Here is a 16,847-nt window from a genome sequence, read left to right on the forward strand (position 1 = left end):
CATTGTACTTCTTATTTTCCAATTTGGATGCCTTTATTTCTTTTTCTTGTTTGTTTTAGATTTTTGAACATTAGAATTAAGATTCTAGTCTGCTATGCAGCACCTGGTGAGGAAAACCAGGGCCTTTGCTCCCCTCTATGGCATGTTTGTGTAAATCAGAGAAGCAAGCCCCCTCTTCCACGCAGCTGCAGGCTGCACCAGTGAACATGATGTGGGCAGCACAGCACAGGATGTATGTCAGTCCCTCGGATCCCCTTGACTAAATGCTCTTGGGTAGTGGACACCTGTGGTGTATCGCTTCACATCCTCTTGGCCTCATCTTTTAGTCCAGCCACAGCTGCAATGACCAGTTCTGTGCAGGCACCAACCACTTGCACGCAGGTGCCCCTGAATAATGTCTCACCTAACACCCCAGTCCTCTCACTTCCTGTGTGGGGGCTTTTGTGATTCCCTTCATGGGGACACTCATAGGAACCTTCTTGGTACTCACCCATGTGCAAGATTAAAGTGGGGGTGGAAGTGGGAAAGAAGGGACAGGAAGGGACGGGAAGGGGCAGTTAATAATGCCCCATGAGGAAACCCTTGATCCATCGGAGAGATGGGTCAATGAATAAATGCTCTGCCCCCACAGAAATCTCCATGGAAGTTTCTGAGACACATTTCATAAGACTTGTCAAAGGGTCCCACGGGATAGAGCAAATGATTGTCTGAGGCCCTTTGGGAGGGGCACCATGAGACAGGCTTTTAGAACCCTATGCAGCAGCACTGACCATAACCTCGGACAATACCTGCTTCAGAACCCACCTTAAAGAGACTCATTTGTCTTGGGTGATTACCATGCCACGTAACCACTTCACATTTCTGAGTTCTGCATCCTCTTTATAAAACAGAAGTGAAGTGTAAAGCACTAAATACATTTAAATTACTAAATAGATATCACTATTTCTGCTTTCAAATCTCACATCCATTACCATTTAAACGAATATTTGCCTTTGTGGAAAATCATTTTTCTGGATGTGTAGACTCATGGTGATAGGCAGTGAGTGTTTTAGACTGAGCTGCTGACTCTAGAGAGAACTCCTTTCTACTTTATCATTGAATCTACCTAGACAGCGGGACTGTTAAGCTCTATCAGCGGGATCTGGACTCCATCATGGCTCCACCTTTCTAGAAGTTTTTGCCAACTCCAACCCCTTGGTCTGGGTGGTTCAGCCTGCCTGCCTATGTACCATTTTAAGCACCACTCATACTAGATGGATCTTTGAACATTTTTAGAGCCCGACAATGCCAGGCAGGTGAGGGCAGCTATGATTTGCTCTCCCCCCACCTGCCCCCAGCACCACTCAAAATCTTCCCCTCACTGCACTGTCTTCTCTGTCAATCCTTCCAAAGTACTACTATGTGATGCCAGAAAAGATCTATAATTAGTTTATTGCTATATAGGAATTTTATCTTATTGTTGTTTTTTAGAGATAGCCTGCCATTCACGGATGAGAGAAAATACTAGATAAAAGCTATTTTCTTTCCACATTAAAATATAATCAGATTATTATCATTTATTAAAATGTATTTGCTTCTTCATTTGACCCTGAATGTTTTCATTACTGGAGTCAAGCTAGTATCAGAGAACACCGTAGTTATCTGCCTTTTATAACACACGATTATCACATTATTGACTTCAATGTCCCATTTTTGGTACCGTGAAGTGAAGACTGGGTGTTCAGGGACTTAGGTCAAGACCCATTTCTGCCACTGGCTATGTGACCTTGGATAGTCACTTAATTTCTCTAGGCTCCGGCTTCCACTTTATAAAATATGACTGTTGGACTAGACACACCGCCTCTTCTAAATTCTGAGTATTCTGAGCACACACCTGGGTCGAGATGTCAGTATTAGTGTGACTTCTTTTTTTATTTTCTCAATTGTCTTTTTCATGCTCTGTTTATTTTAAAGTCATATGAGTACTTGGCTCTGAATCTTACTATGGCGTATTGTCCTCAAGTGTCAAAGCCTTCTTTAGTCAAGGCAAACATGCCATGTGTCTTTCCCTATGTATTTCTATTCATGGAATACCATTAAGCATAGAGTCTTCCAGCCCATCTTCAAATGTTCTGATTTCCTATATAGTACAGACTGTTCCAGACTTAATGATGGTCCAATGTAATGATTTTTTGACTTTATCAGGTGCGAAAGTGATATGCATTTAGTAGAAACTGTATTTCCAGTTTTGAATTTGACCTTCTCCTGGGCTAACGATATGCAGTATGACACTGTCTCATGATGCCAGGCAGTGGCACAGTTCCTAGCCAGCCATGCTATGAGTCCAAGATCAAGGTATCAGAAGCTTTAGTTTCTTCTGAGGTCACTGCCCTTGGCTTACCCACGATCATCTTCTCACTGTGTCCTCACTTGATCCTTTCTCTATGTGTGTGGATCTCTGGGGACTTTTTGTGTGTCCAGATTTCCTCTTATAAAGACAGATCCAAAATCCAATCAGATTGGCTTAAAGCCCATCCGAACAGCCCCATTTTAACTTACCCACCACTTTAAAGGACCTGTGTCCAAATACAGTCACATTCTGAGATACTGAGGGTTAAGGCTTTTATATACAAATTTTGGGGGAACAGAATTCGGTCCATAACATTCGCCATATATTGGATGAGCTAAATCAGCAGCTCCAAGAACGTTATGAAAATAAGGTTGTGATGGGGCACCTGGGTAGCTCAGCCAGTTAAGCAACCTACTCTTGGTTTCGGCTCAAGTCATGATATCAGGGTTATGAGATCAAGCCCCGTGTGGGGCTCCACACTGAGCTTGCGATTCTCTCTCTACCTCTGCCCCTCCCCCCAGTCGCTCGTGCATCCTCTCTCTCTAAAGAAATAAATAAAATCTTTTAAAAAAAGGAAAATAAGGTTGTGATAAGAAAAGAGCAGTTTATAAAGATGTGTATTAGAAAAAGCATGTTGAGTTATTTTAACTTTTCCAATCCATTCTGAGTATATTGCGATACAGTAGGTGCCTCAAAGAGAAAGAAGACCAGAGGCAATGCTAATATGCTAGGTGTTGGCCGGGCTGATCTTTAAATTGTTCTGTCAGGTGCTGAAAGGCACTAAAGTGTCCGCTTATGGCTGTGGACTGGTCTACTTCTCCCTTCTATTTTGTCTGTTTCCGTCTCGTGCATTTTGAAGCTCTAATATTAGAAATATACACATTTAGGAATATGTCTTCCTGATGAATTGATCTTTTGATCATATGAAATATTCTTTTGCCTTGAAGTCTGCTTTGATTGATACTAATATGCCCTCACTTTCTTACGTTTACCGTTTGCATGACGTATCTTTTTCTTCAGTATATTTGTATCTTTATATTTAAGTTGCACCTTTTATAGGGAGTATATAATTCACTCTTGCTTTTTAAATTCAGTCCGACAGTCTGCCCTGTAATTGCGGTATATGGTCCATTGACATTTTATGTAGTTGTTGAGATGGTTGGGTTAGGATGTATCGGTTTGTATTTGTTTTCTGTTTGTTACATGTTCTTTGTTCCTCTGTTACTCCTTCCCCACCTTCTTTTTGTTTAATTGAATTTTTAACATTCCCACTTATTTCTCCTATTGTTTTTTTTAAATCACAGTCTATTTTAAATTAATACTGAAGCACTTCTTGTAAAATGAAAGAAGTTTTCAACAGTATCATTCCTTTTACTCCATTCTTTATGCTAACTTGCCATACGTTTTATTTCTATGGACTTTATAAATCCCACACACAACAGTGTTACTACTTTTGCTTTTTTTTTTTTTAAGATCTTATTTATTTATGTGACAGAGAGAGAGCCAGTGAGAGAGGGAACACAGCAGGGGAGTGGGAGAGGAAGAAGCAGGCTCCCAGCGGAAGAGCCTGACTTGGGGCTCGATCCCAGAACGCCGGGATCACGCCCTGAACCGAAAGGAGATGCTTAACGACTGCGCCACCCAGGAGCCACTACTACTTTTGCTTTAAACAATTGTCTAAGGGGTCTAAGAGAAAAGAAAGATAGCCTTTTTAATATATCTACATATTTCTAATTTTCCATGCTCTTCATGCCTTCCTATAAATCTGAGATTCCATTTGGTTTCATTTTTCTTTCAGCCTGAAAAATTGTCTTAGCATTTCTTATATTATAAATCAGCTGACAACAAATTCTTTCAGCTTTCATTGACCTGGAAATGTTTTTATTTTACCCTCCTTTCAATGATAATTTTGCTGGATATAGTATTTTGAGTTGATACTGGTTTATTTTTTTCATTTTCTGATTTTTTGTCACCACTGTTTTTGCTGAGACGTCAGTCTGAGTTGGTATTATAGTTTGCCGTAATATAATGTACCTTTTTCTCTGGCTTCTGTTAAGATTTTTCTCCTCATCTTTGATTTTTCTGCATTTTGACTATGAAATGTCTCCTTGTGTTTTTCTTCGTGAGTGTTTCTCCCGTATGAGCTTCACCCAGCTTCTTGGATCCGTAAATTGGCTTTCTAGAAACCAAATTTAGGAACATATCCATCTTTCCTTCAAATGTATTTTTCCTGCTCTGTTCTCTTTCTCTTTTCATTCTGGCACTCCCATTACACACGTTAGATCATTGGTATCTTTCTAGAGATTACCAAGTCTCTATTCATTAACAATTTTTTTTTCTTTTGTTCTTCAGATTGAATGATTTCTTTTGATTTGTTTTCAAGCTCACCGACTCTTGATTTCTGGTCTGTTGTTATGCTTATTTCATAAATATTTTATTTCTGGTATTGTAATTTGCAAGTACAGAACTTCCATCTGGGTATTTTTTATAATATCCGTTTTTATGCTGAGCTTTCTCATCTGTTTACTATGTTTATCTTTTCCGTTATGTCCTTAAATATATTTACAATGGCTATGTTTATGTCCTTGTCTGTCCATCCTAACACTTAGGTCACCTTCAGGTCTATAGATAAAGTTTTATGGGAATGCAACTATGCTCATTCATTAACATGCTGTCTATGGCTGCTTTCAGGCTACAATGATAGAACTGAGAGGTTCTGAAAGAGAACATGTGACTTGTAAGCCTAACGCGTTTTCTGTCTGGCCTTGTAAGAAAAATTTTGCCAACCTCTGCTCTAAAGAATGCCCCAGATTTAGGGGCATGTTACTTCTTTCTATCACATGGCCTTTCTGAGGTCTCAGGACGTGGTCAAAGAGCCTAGCAAGGTCTCCCACTCTTGCTGGGCTGGAACTCCAAAGCCTCCCAGCACCTCATTTATTTTATTTTATTTTTTTAAAGATTTTATTCATTTATTTGACAGAGAGAGAGACAGCCAGCGAGAGAGAGAACACAGCAGGGGAGTGGGAGAGGAAGAAGCAGGCTCCCAGCAGAGGAGCCCCATGCGGGGCTCGATCCCAGAATGCCGGGATCACACCCTGAGCCGAAGGCAGACGCTTAACGACTGAGCCACCCAGGCGCCCCAGAGCTACCTCCTTTAGCACTTAACCCTGCGGCAGCCTCTCCCTGCTGGACCTTGCAGCATTTTGCCCTGCACGTGCGGGGCTCTGCCCTCCACCAGGGATCTGCGCACAGCTCCCGCTCAGGCGTCAAGGAACCCATCTTTGCAGCTCCATTCTCTCTGGTACCACGCCTTACAAACTCCTTCAGCAGCCCTGAACTTCACTCTCTGCCTCTTCAGTTCAGGGAGACTTCTGTGCCCTGCTGGAACCTTATTTCTTGGTCCCTATGATTTGGAAGGTTTCCCCAGGCAAAAATGCAGGGTGAATGTGCTGTTCATTTCATGAGCTTCTCTTCTCTCAAGGACATCAACCCCGTGCTGCCTGGTGTCCGATGTCTAAAAATAATGGCCTCATCTATTTGTCATTTATAACCGTTTACGGCAGGAGGGCAAGTCTAGTACTGGTTACTCTGAAGGTGATGAAAGGCAGGAAGTGGCTCTTTATTCCTTTTTTATTCTTAAATTTAATCATATATAATTATGACTGAAGTAGCCGAGAACCTCTGAATTACCGTAAGGGAAAGCATAGTCTTGGATGAAATTGCGTAAGGACTTTAATTAAATCTACCTTACATCTTTTTTTTTTTTTTTTTTTTTTTTTTTTTGCTAATTGGGCTATCCCTCTATCCTTTTACTTCGTAAGTGGAGACATCCTCCATTCATGTACTTTGCTTTTCTTTTGGGGAAAAACAAAGATTTTATGACTATCATGCCATTCTAAGTCATTGGAAACGTTCAAACCCATTACATTATGTGTGTATGTATTTATTTTATTTGTTTTTAAATTGAAAGTCAGTTGACATACAATGTTATATTAGTTTTATTAGTTTGGGGTGTCCAACACAGTGATTTGACAACCACATGCATTACTAAATGGTCACCACAATAAGTGCAGTTACCATCCATCACCTTACGGAGCTACTACACTATTACGGACTATATCCTCTATGCTCTACTTCATCCATTATCTATTTATTTTATCCTTTAAAACTACCACCATCAGAAAATAATTCAAAGTTAATAGCATTATTTTCCCATGCTAAAACAGTATGTGTAGAATTGAAACAAAACGATTTCTAACTGTCTATAAATATCATATATATTTAGTTATTTTATGGTGGCAAAATTTCAGTTCTTTTGCCTTTTTTTTAAATTTTTTTTAAAAGATTTTATTTATTTATTCGACAGAGATAGAGACAGCCAGCGAGAGAGCGAACACAAGCAGGGGGAGTGGGAGAGGAAGAAGCAGGCTCATAGCAGAGGAGCCTGATGTGGGGCTTGATCCCATAACGCCGGGATCACGCCCTGAGCCGAAGGCAGACGCTTAACTGCTATGCCACCCAGGCGCCCCAGTTCTTCCGCCTTTTATCTCAATTTCAGAACTTGTGTTATTGCACCAAGAAATCTTGGGGATTTTAAATCACCAAGGACCTCTTAGATATTAAACTGATAAGCACCAATGTGAATTTTTGGAAGAAGTACCCACAGGCACAGTGATGAATTACAGTTCAGAAGAGGTAACTGAAATTTTTGGATGTGTGTAAATCATGTCATAAGAGGAACTCCCAAAGAAATGAGGGCTGATGATGAAAGTGTTAAGTGTTAATTTTTCAGCAGAATTTACGGGCTGTTTTAAGTGCAGAAAAGACTATGCAGAGGCTTGTTTAAGCTTTTGAAGTTAATAATACGTTTATTAGAGTTACAGATTCAAAATCTGTAGAAGATTTCAACCATAAAATAGACTCTTCCTGGAGTGGAAAGGTACTTCCTCCCATGGAAACAATGTCATTGTCCCATACAATTTGGGAGTTAACTGTCTCAGCTTGCCTGATGTTGCTTACTGCCTGGAAATCTGGGAGGCTTACTGTATATTCCTTTTGGCAACCTTGATGGGACACACGGAATCTGATTTTGTAGCTTTATCATTGACTCTGTGGTTTCCAAAGCCAAGAGGTCACTTACTCCTCAAACTTCAATTCTCTCTGCAGGGAAGCCCTCCGTCCTCTTTTCTTATCTCTTAAGATTTGTGAACAAATGTCTTTTACATACAACGTGGTTGTAATTCAAATTTTATGGGACGTCATAGAACTATTGTACGTACTGAAATGACATCCAATTGAATTTTTGAAATCTCTTCTGGTTTTGTAGACTTGTTGGTCATAACTTCTGAAGTCATAGTCCTGATAACACTAGATGACTTGCGAGGGCCCTTGTAACCACAGCCGCCACGATTCTATGATTTTCACAGAATAACTTTATTTGTGTATTCGAACCAGGCATCCACAGGTGCCTCTTTTGTCTACGTAACACGTGTTTTTAAAGCAATCTGGCCATTCAGTTATGACTCATCTTCGTTTATAGTCCTGGGGTATTGTATTCATAATGCTCCTCTCCACCTCCCTCCACTGTCATCCAGCCTCCTGTCTCTCTTCTTCTCTCCATAACACACAATAAATGAGTGCCCATCTCAAGCTGGAGGTGGTTCTAAAAACAAAAACGTGAGCCAGATGGGGCGCCTGCCTGGCTGAGCTGGTGGACCATCTCACTCTTGATCACGGGGTCAAATAGCTTGAGCCCCTTGTTGGGTGTAGAGATGCTTTTAAAAAAGTTAAAAAGGAAAGCAACATAGACACAAATAGATATTCAATAAATTTACACGAATAACACTTCAAAACTTAAAAAAATTGAGATATAACTTTCATATAGTAAAATGTACAAAACCTAAGTATAAGCTCAATGAATTACCAATAACTTGGGAGTTTTTATAAGTGCCAGGAAGCTTACTCAAGGACAACTGCAATTTTACCAATCAGCACACTATCCCAAATAAAATAAATGGACTTTGTCTTAAAACATCAGTTTGAAGTACACTATTCAGATATCTGTGAGTTGATGTTTCGGAGTGGGGTCAATAAACTATGGCCTGTGGGACAGCATAGGCTATTTCTGTGTGGCCTCAGAGCTAAGAGTGGTTTTTAATTCTTTACATGATTTAAGACAAAATAGAAGAAGGAGAAGAAGGAACAGAAATTATATGTGAACAGCAAAGCTTAAAATATTTATTAACTGGATCCTTAACAGAAAACGTTTGCTGACCCTGGAGCTACAGAGGAAAGAATGTTAACTAGAAGCCAAGGACAATGATTCTTTTTCTTTGCTCTCTAGCCTAGTAAACCAGATGTGTCAACAGGTTCTCTCTCACTGGCACTAATGTGTTGCTCAATCAGAAGAGGGTTTAAATTTTTACTAGCTTATGTCAGCCCCACCTAGTGATATTAAATGCAAGGAAGAGTTTGCTAACACACCATGCCAGACCACTAAGTTAGGACACTCAGAGGCGGCTAATCTCAATCTTGATAAAACTGGATTTTTCAGAAATATAGGAATAATTACGGCTACGTTAAGCTCTTTACAATGCTATGGGTGTGTTTTGAAGTCTTTGCCATAGATATGCCATAGATATTGTCATCATCTGGGACCTTTGCCGGACACGGAGCAGGGTGGGGGTGGGGGACAAAGCAGGAAAAAATTCTTGGGGCTCTGATTTAGCAATTTCCAGACATATATCCTGTCCCTCCTTCTCTCTCCAAATAATCCATATGCTTTTTCCTCAAGTCTATTCCAGCTTACAGTGTGCTTCATTCAGCAGTCAGTATCCTACTCTCCAGAGGGAAATTCCGGCTCAAATCGGGCCAATCTGACCAGCATTTGGTCTGATGACTGGATGGGGGCCACATGGGAGTCTCTAGGTAATGTTGATGTTATAATTGTTGCTGTGGTTTGGGTCGGTCTATGTTATTGGATCAGCTATGGTTATTGGCATGGAGAGGAGGCTAGAAATAACTAGGAGAATGTTTGAGCCCTAATAAAATGGGTGGGTCTCAGGGGAAAGTTTGTCCTGGAAAGAGGAGTAGAGTGTAAGCCAAGAAATTTGGGCAAAAGCCAAGAACAAAGATGACTGGGGGTAGAGACGGATTGCACGTGTTGAGCTCGAGTCTGAGTGGGGCACATTGAGCAACAGGCTAGGGGAGGAACATGAACTACCCATTTGAAGGGTCTCTAATAGCCTTGGGTTGGCTGCTGGAACTGAGCTTGTCAGTTGGGCGCTGAATGGCAATTGCTAAGTATGATTTCATTGCTAAGGCCCAGGATTGACAACACTGAGTTATTATTGGTATTATTATTACAAAAAATATTTGATGACATTTGCCATTTTATTGAGCAATTGCTATGTGACAGACACCTTATAAATAATATCCCTACCCCTTACTACAACTCTATTGAAGCAGGTACTATTTTTTTTTTAAGATTTTATTTATTTGTCTGAGAGAGAGAGAGCATGAGAATGAGTGGAGTGGGGGGAGGAGCAGAGGGAGAGGGAAAAGCAGACTCCCTGCTGAGTAGGGATCCCAACCCGGGGCTCCATCTCAGGACCCTGGGATTATGACCTAAATTGAAGGCAGTTGCTTAACCAACTGAGCCACCCAGTCGCCCCTGAAGCACGTGCTACTGTCCCTATTTTCCAGAGCAGACGACTGTAGGTCAATGAAGTGATTGACTTGGCCTGGTAAGTGGCAGAGCTGGGCTTTGCATCCAAGTCTCTCTGAGCCCGAAGTATAAAAACTGCTTAATTTTATACCTAATGGTCCTTCCATAAGGGGCATTTAACAAATGCTATAACCACAAAGCAGTTACTTATCCTACATCCTGGAGTATAGTCCTGCATAGATTTGGGTCTATCTAGGGATTTTGGATTATCTATCCTCACAATCCTCTGATATGTTAGTATAATATACTTACTTAGCCAATTTTAACCAAACATCTTTTTGGTGTCATGCGCTGTGCCAGCTGCTGCGTGTATGATAACAAATGAAATATGCATAGTCACAGCCCTCACTGGGCTGCCAGTAAAATGTGTTAGGTAGACACTGAACAAGGAAATAAGATAATAGGTATGTAATCATAAATTGTACAAATGTCTATCAATGAAAGGACTGGGTGATGTGAGAGAGAGTAATAAAAGGATTTACTTTAGATTAGGTAACCAAGGAAGGTCTCTCAGGGGAGGTAACATTTATGTTGGAACCTGAAAGATGAGCTGGAACCACCTAGAGCAATGGTGGGAGCAATATTGCCCCGGAGGGCCATTTGACAATATACAGATATTTTGTTTGTCACAACTGGGCGCGCACGGGGGAAGGGACTGGTTGGAGGCAGGTAGAGGGCTGGTGGTATTGGTAGCGTCTAGTGAGTAGAGGCCAGAGATGTTGCTGAACTTCCTGCCGTGCAAAGGACAGCCCCTCACAGCAAAGAAGTTTCAGGCCCCAAAAGGCAGCGTTGTCATGATTGAGGAATGGCATTGGGGATTATCAGCATCTGGAAAAGTCTCCTTGACCCAAACAGGCTAGTACTTTGTGCAGTCCAGAAACAGGAAGAACAGCAGCACGGCCAGAAGCTAGTCTGTGAGGTGGGGCCAAGAAGGACCCCATCATGCCATGAGGGCCATAGAGCCCATCATAATAAGAATCTAGGTTTTATTGCAAATGCTCAAGGGCTTTGCTCATCATGTATTTCTAAAGTAGTGATCAAGTTCCCATTTTCCAGGAATTGTCAGATTCACTCCAAATAGGGGGGAAGTCTTAGATGAAGTATTTTTTAAAGATTTTATTTATTTATTTGAAAAAGAGAGAGCGTGAGAGAGAACACAAGCAGGAGGGAGGGGCAGAGGGAGACAGAGAAGCAGACTCCTTGATGAGCAGGGAGCCCGATGCAGGACTTCATCCCAGGACCCTCGGATCATGACCTGAGCTGAAGGCAGATGCTTAACGGACTGAGCCACCCAGGGGCCCTCGTATGAAGTATTGTAATAATGCCTTCCTTACTGCTTTTAGAGTTTGGTAGAAAAGTGCCTAGTACAATTTTAAGCATAAATTAAGCAGATCCAATGCTGGCTACTTTCTCACCTCATTAGATTTTTCTCTCAACAGCTGCACTGGTCACTGTGACCTCTTCTGCACGTGCCCATGTTTCTCATGGGGGCTGACTAGGTGCCCTCTAGATAGGATCCGACTCAGTCATTTCTTGTTGTTGTTTTGTTTGCAGTTTTTATTTAAATTCTAGTTAGTTAACATGTAGTGTAATATTGATTTCAGGAGTAGAATTTAGTGATTCATCCAACTCAGTCGTTTCTAATGGTTTCATAGATCCCTAACCTCGAGCACAGTGCAGCACCATAGAAATGTCTATTTTTCTAGATTACGTAGGAGCAAAAAGGTAAAAAAAAAATGTTGCCGCAGTCTTCCATGGGTGACACTGAGCAAGCTTCCGAGCACCAGTTTTCTTGTCTATAACACTGGCTTTTCCTTTGTGGAACAGTTTCTGGACTACTTTGGTATCGCTGCCATCCAGAGCCTCATTTGAAAATCCTACTTGTTTCATGGAGGTGATAAAAGAATATAAAATTTAAGGGGGAAAAAAAAGACATACTTTTTTTTTTTTAAGATTTTATTTATTTATTTGACAGAGACAGCCAGCGAGAGAGGGAACACAGCAGGGGAGTGGGAGAGGAAGAAGCAGGCTTCCAGCAGAGGAGCCTGATGTGGGGCTCGATCCCAGAACGCCAGGATCACGCCCTGAGCCGAAGGCAGACGCCTAACAACTGTGCCACTCAGGCGCCCCAAAAGACATACTTTCTTCATTCTGCCAATGGTACTTTATAAAACTAGCCAAAAAAGATGCAATCTGGTCAAAATAACGATGCAGGAGGGCTCTGTTAATAAGCGGATACGACAGAGCAAGGACGCTGCTGCAACACTGAGGAGAGCTCCTCTTTTTCCCTTCGATTCAGGCCCGGCAAACAAGCCACTGATTCTCAGTCCTGGCTGCAGTTCTGTGAAACTTCCCTTGGCGAGTTTTTCCTAGTCTGCCAGGAGCTCTTTGTGTGAGGGACTTTCCCTTCCTTTTTTTCTTTTTCAATAACTTAAAGCTCATTGGCCTGGCCTTTTCGCGAACTCCCAGAATGTTGGGATAGATGGACAATTGAATGGAAGGGGAAACGGGATGCTGGATGTTGAACTGTTATATCCTTCGGGGTTTGATTGGAAGAACAAAACATGATGACCTTTCTGATTAGTGTGCAATCTGTCCATATTTGAACCAGCTGACAGGGCCCTTCCAGTAACCTCTTCATGTCCTGTTGGGTTCTCTCTTCCTCTGTTCTCTCTTCAGCAAATTGTTCTCTTTAAGACTGAAAGTAAGTGTTACTCAGGATTTTTCCCTGGGTATCTCCCATGTTCTTTGTATACTTAATTGTTTAAGATCTTAGGTGTAGGAAATGGAACTAGTTATTTATTAGTTAAATCAAATTTCAAACTCCGCACACAACACTTAGCAGGGTGCATCAGAATTTGAAATGCTGCTCCAAGAACTTACGTACGTTTTTTGTTCTCAGCTTACATATTAGAATTATTTAAATGCTTTTTTATAAAAAACTGCTGATTTCATTCTAGAGTAAGATTCTGTTGCTCTCTAGCCTGTAGCTCCATCCTTTCCTCAGCATTTGACACATGGGCTGGTTTCCATCATCTTCTCTCGTTCAGATACTTATCTCTTAACCTTGACTGTTGGAACTAGAGCAAATGTTTTCAGACACTGTAAATATGTCAGAGTAAACATGGTGTTGAAAATGTAAGGGCAGTGTCCAGACCTCATGCTAACCATTTAATATATCCTACCCCCCCTTTTTTCGACAAATATGACTGAGAACAAAATATGGTTCATGGCCTCTACTGTGTCCAAAAAAAAGGAAGGAGACATGCAGTTATCAAAGAAACTGTTGCTTTATGTTTCCCTTGGCAAACGAAAGCACTAACACTTAAAAGTAACCAGAGAAGAAAATGTCTACTTTCACCAGGTGGAAGGTTCTGGTTGCTTGGCCAAGGAGGAGAGGAAAGATTGAGACCTAGTGGAGTGGGGTGTGTGGGGTAAGCGTGGGGGGACAGAGAAGGAAGAAGATGGAGCCTCTTCTCTCCTTGGAAGCCGGGGGCATTAAGGTATGGTGAAGGTATGGAGTGGCACATTGATTGTTCTTTTGTGGGCTTAGGAACGTTGGCATTCATTCGCTCATTTCCCAATGTTCGCTGAGCACTCACCAGTGGCCAGGTACTCTTCTAGGTGTTTGCGATACATTAGTGAACAAAACAGAGATGTCCTTCTGGAGTTTATGTTTTAGCAAGGAGAGACCCACAATACGTACAGTAAATAAGTAACTATACAGGAAGTCAGAAAGTGATAAGTATTGAGGGAAAAAAGAAAAATTAGAACAGCAGGTCCAGAGTGTGAGGTTAGGCGCATGGTCAGGACACAATACAACCTGGATAGAGTAGCCAGGGTACTTAGGTCTTCTTGAGAAGGCATGATTTGAACAAGGGCCTGAAGGAAGTTAAGGGAGCAGCCAAGTGGCTGTCTGAGGAAGAGCACTGCAGGCAGAGGAACAGCCATGCAAAGGCCCTGTGTGGGGCGGGAGTTGGAGCAATCAAGGAACAGCAAGGAGGTCAGTAGGATGGGAGTGGTGTGTAAGGAGGCAGGAGAGGAGGCAAGTCTAAGAATTGCACAGGGCTCTGTGGACTCTCCCTTTGTCTCTTCTATCTCACTTCCTCCCCCAACCCAGCTTTGAAAACCCTTCTATGATTCCCTCTGGAATTCACCACCCATTGTCACAAAACATAATATCAGCCCAAACTCTAAATAGTTTCTTCCTCTTGTTCTGCTGTGGACTCTACTTCAGCAGCCCTCCAGGGGGGCGGATTCTTTCACAGTGCTCATGCTACTAGGCCTAGGGGTGGCTCAGCTATTCTGATGGGCAAATAGTTTTCCATCCTTTAAAGCTCCATTTATAAGGTGGTTTGCTGTAGTTGATTTTTTTTTTTTATGGTGCTTGGAAACAGAAAATCTGGGTTCAAAACCTGCTGTGTCCATTAACTGTACAACTTCAGCAAGTCATTTAATGTCTTGTATCCTCATTTCTTTCCTTATAATGAAATAGAGATAATAAAGCTCTACCTTTCAGGTTGGTAGTGAGGGTAAAATGTGGTAATGTCTCTGCAAGTGCTTTCTGAATTACACGAGGGTGAGCCCTGTTATCCCGTGTGGCTGACGTGGCCAGTGGCCCATCGTTCTACCCTCCTGGAACCCTTATCTCTGCCCAAGCCTGCTTACTGTAAACACCTGAGATTCTCTACCTGAGGGCTTTGTTCTGGTCCTGGGAATGTGCTAGCAGCATTGTGGCAAAGCCAGAGTGCCAGAGAGTTCATGCCTTCTGCACCCCAGGAGCAGCCCTGAAGCGATGATGACAGAGGTTGGTGGATAAATACCCCGGCTTCCCGCCCTGGGTTGGGACGACTCTGCGGTGATCTCTGTTCTGTCTGCTAGTGCTCCCCCAGCAGAATCGTGCTCCAGTTGCCTCCTGTGACAGATGGCTTGACAACATGCCCTTTATTAGCTTCCGTCCTCTTCTTATCTTATTTCCTCGCTCTCCCCCTGATGTTTCCTCGGATTACTTCCTAAATAAGTGACAGAACTAGAACTTGGTCTCAGCTCGTTTGTTGTCAGAGCCGTTGTCTCCAACCCCTAAATTATAATGCCTCTGATATTGCTCCAAAGATTGTTTCAGATAATAACCTGGATGAGGGTTATGCAGGATGTACGAGGGGATTTACCTGCTTCACAAATTTAGTACAGCCGGCCATATTCTTTTCGATGTTCATACTGAGTGTAAGAATGCTCGAGAACCCCAGCCAGATTAACAGGCAGTCTCATAGCCCCCTTTCAGGTTCCTTTCTGTGAACTGTTGAAATAACCGCCCTCCTCATCCATCTCCCCCACCCCCCCCCCCCACCATGGTGCTTCTAAAGTCTGAAAAGGGTCTTTATCTAACTTTTAAGTAATATATCAGCTGTTGCCATCCTCCCCGCCCCCATCCCCACCAGGCACAGCCTGTTATGGAGAAAACAAATCCTCCCCAAATCTGTAGGTGATGACAGTCCCCTCTGAAATGGTACCTCTTGTCCAACTCCTGGCACCACATTTCCTTGGGGGCGGGTGGGAATCCCATCCCTCAGTTCTGGGCCTTGATGCAGCCGTACCCCTCAGAAGCCCGGGCTCAGCTCCTGTTCCTTGGATCGCAAGCAGCATGTCCTGCTGCCTGGCCAGGAGGCGCTCCAGCTTCAGCAGGATCTATGTTTCATGCATTCTTTCCCCCTCCACTCTGGGGCCTGTGACCTGAGCTTCCCCCACTCCCTGAGACCTCTGCAACTCTAGAGTGAATTTCAGAGTCATCCTGGTCCACCTCGATACTCCCTGTCTTCTCCTATCTGCAACCTGGTGTTGATTAAACCAGTTTCCTGACTCCCAGAAGACCCTGGACTCATGCAAATTGACCCGCTGTATCCCTAGTGTTGAATTTTATGTCACAAGGATCTCAGATTTGACTGAGACACAAAAGCTTGAGTTCTATCCTAATCCCAGGACAATGCCTGCTTTCTTGCTCTGTATTTGCTTGCCTAAAAAGGCCACTCATGTGATTACCCCAGGGCAAAGAAGGCTCACCTCTCTGGGACAAATTATTTGAAAACTATTCATCCGTGCACACCCATTTTTAAAATCCTGGACAAGACATTTTTGGCCAGCTTCTGTTTTAAGGAGATACTTTTTTTTTTCTTTTTCAGAAGCTCTGATTCCAAAAGAAAAAAAGGATAAAGTTGAAGGAAGGTTTTTTCCCTGTTTTGTGCCTGGAAGAGTACTTACTTGTCGTTTTCTTGTAGGGAAGCCAGTGCCCGAAAGAAGTTGAAAATGTCTCTCTCCCTGCCTCGTGGAACTGGGAAAAATATCATCGTGGAAAGAAGTGAGAAAGAGGAAAGGAAGGTGACACAGACTCCATCAGAAAAACTCCAAACTCCCCTGTGAGGAGAATTGGCTGAAGAGCTGCATGGCCGCCTACTCCTTGCATCCCAGCCTCCTGTGGCTGGACCCCCCCAGTCTGGCGAAGGATACATTATTACCAGGCATACTTCCCTATTTTTTTAACTCTTATTTCTCCATGTGGATTGAAAGCTCCTCAGGGCCTAGGACAGTGTGAACACAGCAGGCTTTTCTCAGGCCCAGGAATGACGACGTTCTTGGTTTCAGGGAACCCTGTCTCCTGGTCTCCTTCTCTCACAAAGTGGCAGAAAGGGAGAGGGTCCAGTGTGGGCTAACAACACATTTACAATACGACAATGAATAAAATGTGATTTTCTTCAAATCTTTCTGAGAAGGACAATCTCATTTCATTTCCTGAAGAGG

Source organism: Ursus arctos, unplaced genomic scaffold, assembly GCF_023065955.2.
Source record: "Ursus arctos isolate Adak ecotype North America unplaced genomic scaffold, UrsArc2.0 scaffold_29, whole genome shotgun sequence".
Taxonomy (NCBI): Eukaryota; Metazoa; Chordata; class Mammalia; order Carnivora; family Ursidae; genus Ursus; species Ursus arctos.